Source organism: Cyprinus carpio, chromosome A1 (genome assembly GCF_018340385.1).
Source record: "Cyprinus carpio isolate SPL01 chromosome A1, ASM1834038v1, whole genome shotgun sequence".
NCBI lineage: Eukaryota > Metazoa > Chordata > Actinopteri > Cypriniformes > Cyprinidae > Cyprinus > Cyprinus carpio.
In genome coordinates this window covers 39,432,688-39,438,162 of record NC_056572.1, presented here as the reverse complement: position 1 = coordinate 39,438,162, position 5,475 = coordinate 39,432,688, and the positions used below count along the sequence as shown (strand labels likewise).

Below are 5,475 nucleotides of genomic sequence, written 5' to 3'. Positions count from 1 at the left end.
CCAAGAGAGCACTGTTTCTCGAGTATCGGCATGATTAGAGATTTGACATTGATTTTATTCACTCTATAAACGAGTAATAATCATTCACTAAAAAGTTTCCTTGCTGAATGATTCAGTGTTTTTAAATGAAATAATTTGAGTCAATGATTCAGTGATCCGTTCATAAAGACAGGCACTTCGGCTGCGTCCGAAATGGCATACTTCCCTACTATATAGTATGGAAAAAGCAGTAGGCGAGCGAATGAGTATGTTTGAATCCTTTGTGTTCATAAAAGAGTAGGTGAGAATTGCACTAATTCTTGTGAGATTTGGAGGTACGTATACTAAATTTGCGTTCTAATATGCCTACTTACCTACTATATAGTAGGGAAAAAGAGTATGTGAAGAAAGAAGTACGTTCAAAAACCTCAGTATTCATGAAACAGTAGGCGAGAAATCCCCGGATGTCCTTCTGCTTCAGCCCAGATTCTGGAGTGTTCATCGATCGATACTTTTCAATCCCAGGATGCCACGCGAGGATCATCGAACGTGAAGGAGAGCAGCGACGAAGGTTTATAAATGTGAGTATTAAAAACCAAAAACACGGTTCCCATGTGTTAAAATCATATTTGTTGAGCTACTGTAGAGTAAACTGTTGATTTGTTAAGGTGTAAAGACGCCAGCCAGTAACGTTACAGTATATTTGTAATTTATTGCTGTAAAAACATGTTTTATTATGCAAAGCGAATAGCGGAGCTCCAGTAAGCACATGTAAGTCTCCAGAGTGAATTTACATAAACCATATATATCTTAAAGATGATTAAATGTCTATTTAATATGAGACAGGAAAATGTTCTAAGAGAATTGCAAATGAGCAAATCACAACATGAACAGACATCTTACTGAGAGATGTATGTGTGCTATTATGTAGAATTCACTTTCAACACTGCTTTAGATGAATGTAAGTCATGTAAATAAACAAATCTACATAAAGTAAGTAAACATAAGTTATCTATTTCATTTGACCATTAGTATTGTTGATAAATTGAGGAACATTTGTGTTGGATAAAAAGTTAGTGAACACATCCGCAGCTCAACGTGTAAATGCAGTATATCACAGATAAATCACAGAGCAGACTGACTCTTGTCTGGATGTTACAGGGACAGATGAGACACACGTGTGTTTATCTGCTGCAGAGACACTGATGAAGAAATGCTGCAATCAGTGAGTACACTACAGTCTTCAATAAAACATCTTCTAAATCTTAAGTTGTAGTTTATTTTAATGATTGTTATTTCTAACAGAGTTATTACAGCTCTTTTCTGATTCTTGATTGCTGTACATTTGCTGCAGATCTTTTGTGGTGGAGCAGGTGACAGCAGCATTTGTGAAAAACCTGAAATCAAAATATAAAATAAGATCATTTTATTAGTTTTAATACAGAAATGAAAGGACACTGTGCTGTTAAAATTACTGCTTTTGTTTTGTATTTGTGCATCTTTGCAGGATCTGAAATGTCTGCAGACTGCTGTGTGCACTGAGGATGGAGAAGACCACAGCAGCATCCTGGAAATGGTCCAGTGTCATGAATGAAACGCTCCATCACTGCATCTCCTCTTGTTTCTCATCAGGACCAGATGCTGCTGGGGTGTCTTCATCCTCAGTGACCCCAGAGCCAGCGAGAGCATCAAGATAAAGACCAAAAGACACTGAGGATGTGATTTTGGTCAAGTTTGGTCTGCTGGTTTCTGTTCATACAACATCAGTCAATGAAACCAGAGTTTCAGAAGCTTCAAAAGCATCATCAAATAATGTCATGAAGAATCTGAAAGTCAGGCTCCATTGACTGATACTGTATGAACACAAACCAGCAAGAGAAACTTGACCAAAATCACCTTTTGTGTTCAGGAAAAACACACAGACACACAAGGATTGAACAGCATGGAGGTGAGTAAATAATGACTGAATTTATGTTTCGATGAACTAACGCTTTAAAGCCACAAATATAAACTGTATGAAATATATGCATGCATTAATATTATAGTAGTACCTTTATTGAGCATTTATTGAGCGTTTGTGTCCAAGACACAAAAAAGTATTTACAAAAATCACATTTAAATTTATTAATTTGGCAGACACTTTTATCAGAAGTGACTTACAGTGCTCTTATTACAGGGACCCCGATCCCTCTGGAGCCACCTGGAGTAAAGACACACCGGTGACGACTGCGGAGATCGATCCAGCAACCTTCTGCTGACCAGTCCAGTTCACTACACCACAGAAGTAATGAAGCTTTATCAAAAAATAGCATGCAATTGTGATAATGTGAAATTAAATGTAGCAATAAATAGAATGGTGACAACATGAGATATAAAGCATGAGATAAAAAGGGTTCACCGCCTGTAAACTTTCAAAAACAGAACAATGTCTGAATAAAGCTTTGTTTCATGTGTTGTTGACTTGTATTTATTTATTGTGATGGTTATTTTTATTTATTCTTTTACTCATTTATTCATGTCTCCTGTTGTTGTCAGTAAATAAAATATAGCCTAATTGTTTCATTAACACATGCATTCATTCATTACGTGACTGAATATTGAGATGTATTCACCTTGGCTGCATCTGTCTAGTGTGAAGTCATGCATAGCTATGTTTTACAAAAATATATAATTATTAGTCACCATTATCATTATTATTGTTGATAAGTGTTGGGGTGGGCTAGAAATGCTTTCTGAGGTAATCTTAATTTCTTAGTAGTAATACTTACATTTCTTCTCCAAAGGTGAGATCTTCTAGCAGCTGATCCACGTCTCCTTTGTGCAGATATTACAAATACTGCAAACGCTGAGGAAAACCATACAAGGTAGGGTTGTGGAGTTACTGATGCTATGAGGTGTTTAATCTTTAAAGATTAAACTATGGGTCATTTCAGTAGAGTTATAAATATAGAATATAGAAACTTAAATCAACACAAAATGTATTGGTTATACTACAATCACAATAAAAGGGCAGCTGTTTCTTCAACTTCAAGACCACAAAATGAGCAAATTTCATCAAAATCAAAATATTTACAGATAGTAGATATTAAACCTGTGGCAGTCAGTCATATCTTTGAAGTTATTGCGCTTGTTATAACGTCATAGGTCACATGATAACATAAACATGGCGGATCGCATTCATACTCAACGAGACTTGGCTGCAGAGTATGTACTTAGCGCTCGTTGAGTAAGGACTTATTGAAATTAATTACCTACTCATTGAGTATGCCATTTCAGACGCAGCCTTCTTGATTCTTGAGTGAATCAGTCTGAATGAATCTCTTGAACTAATAACTCAAACGCTCACTCATTAACAGAGACTTGCTGCCACCTACTGGCCTTTCACTCTTATATTTTAAAGTAGCATTACATTTATCCAACTTTTCATGTTTGTAGGCTATATTAAAAATTATTTAAAACACTAAGCTCATAACATTAATCATGCAGTTGTAATTTTGCAATGTAAATTCATTCATGAAATTGAAGAATTTCAATATGAAAGATAACACAAACTTTTTATAACATTAGGAAAAAATTGGCCATTCTTTAGTTGGAAAGCAATTTAAGAAGGCAGATATCACAGATTTGCTGATTTCAGTAAGAAAGAACAGACATAGCAGTATCAGATTAAATAATGCAGATTTTCTTACATATCCAACATTATCATCATTGCATCGTCAAATTGAACGATTCATTTAAAACATATAACCACTCAAAGTTTGGGATCATTTTTAAAGATACAATACAATACAATAAATACAATAAAACAGTAATACTGTGAAATATTATTTCAATTTATAATAACTTTTTTTATGTGAATACATTTTAAAATCTAATTTATTGCTGTGATTCAGTTTGGATGTTCAGCATCATTTCTCCAGTCTTCAGTGAAATCACTCTAATATGATGATTTGCTGCTCAAGAAACATTTATTATTATCAATATAGAAAACAGTTGTGCTGCTTCATATTTTTTGTGGAAACCATAATATATTACCATTCAAAATACAAAAACGTAAAAAAAAAAAACTTTTATTCACCAAGAACAAATTAAATAAATAAAAAGTAAAGACATTTATAATGTTACAGAAGATTTTATTTAAAATAAATGCTGTTCTTTTGAAGTTTCTGTTCAACAAAGAATCCTGAAAAATAAAATTAATCATGATTTCCACAAAAATATGAAGCAGAAAAAAATTTTCAATATTGATAAGAATCAATATTAATGATTGAGTGCCAATAATCATAACAGAGCAGCAAATCATCATATTATTATGATTTCTGAAGATCATGTGACACTGAAGACTGGAGTAATGATGCTGAAAATACAGCTGCACATCACAGAAATACATTACACTTTAACTCAGTTTTTTAAATCAGAATAATATTTCTCAGTATTACTATTACTTGTTGAGCAGAAGAGACTTGTTTCAAGTATGAAAAATCTTTGAGCAGGGCCCATATTCACAAAACATTTGATCTCAGCACTAAGAGTTCTACTAAACAGCAGTAAAAGTTTTCTCTTAAAAGCTGTTCACAAAGCTGCTGAGACAAACTTTTACTGAGGAACAGAGAGAAGTCTTGAGCTCAGAGTAAGGGGGCGGGGCTGAGTGCGTTGCTAGGGATGATGTCAGCATGCTCATTAACTATGCACACAGTGATTAGAAATATTATAGAGCATGATTTTATGTTGCCATATTCAAATAAAGGTTTAAAAATAAAAATGTTAATTGGCACATTCAAATAAATATTTTAAAATGCAGGCTAAGAGTCACTAAATAATTTTTCGGTCCGGTCTGTGTGCCCCGGACCACGATTTGTACCGAGGGGGAATCCGAAAGGGTTTCTAAAATGTTTACGTTCGGAGGCAGATTCCCAGCAACAGCTATTTTAGAAATAGTGTGTGATCTTAGTGACTTGAAGAGTCCTGTTCACTGCTCCTAACCTTTCACAGATTCAGGAGCTATTTTAGTGTAAAAACACGATGAAATACTCTTGGAGTAAAAAATTTGGAGTCCTACGTTTAGGACTGACAACACCCATTATTTTTAAGATTTTCTCCTAAATCGGCGAGTTATTACATTTACATTTATGCATTTAGCAGATGCTTTTATCCAAAGCGACTTACAGTGCATTTCTTATTTTACAGACATCTGTGAATAGTGAGGAGATTCTGGACTTTGCAGATCTAATCAAAGCTGTAAACACACAGACATCTTCAGTGTTGTGTTGTTCTTGATGTTTCTCTCTTCTTGTGTTCAGGGGCCTGTGATCTCACACTGGATCCAAACACAGCACACACTCGACTCATTCTGTCTGATGAGAACAAGAAGATCACATTAGTGCATGAGGATCAGCCGTATCCTGATCATCCAGAGAGATTTGATGTTCCTCAGGTTCTGAGTGTTGAGAGTCTGACTGGACAATGATACTTATGTATCAGTGGCATATAATATTA

At 34.6% G+C, this 5,475-nt stretch overlaps 1 long non-coding RNA gene across 1 annotated transcript; it reads left to right on the top strand.

Moving 5' to 3' along the window:
• The first annotated feature begins 165 nt into the window (after positions 1 to 165).
• Positions 166 to 2,430, top strand: LOC122146573. The gene is made up of 4 exons (XR_006161088.1): positions 166 to 560; positions 1,141 to 1,204; positions 1,334 to 1,927; positions 2,156 to 2,430. It is a non-coding gene; the product is annotated as an uncharacterized LOC122146573 (long non-coding RNA).
• The last annotated feature ends 3,045 nt before the right edge of the window (positions 2,431 to 5,475 follow it).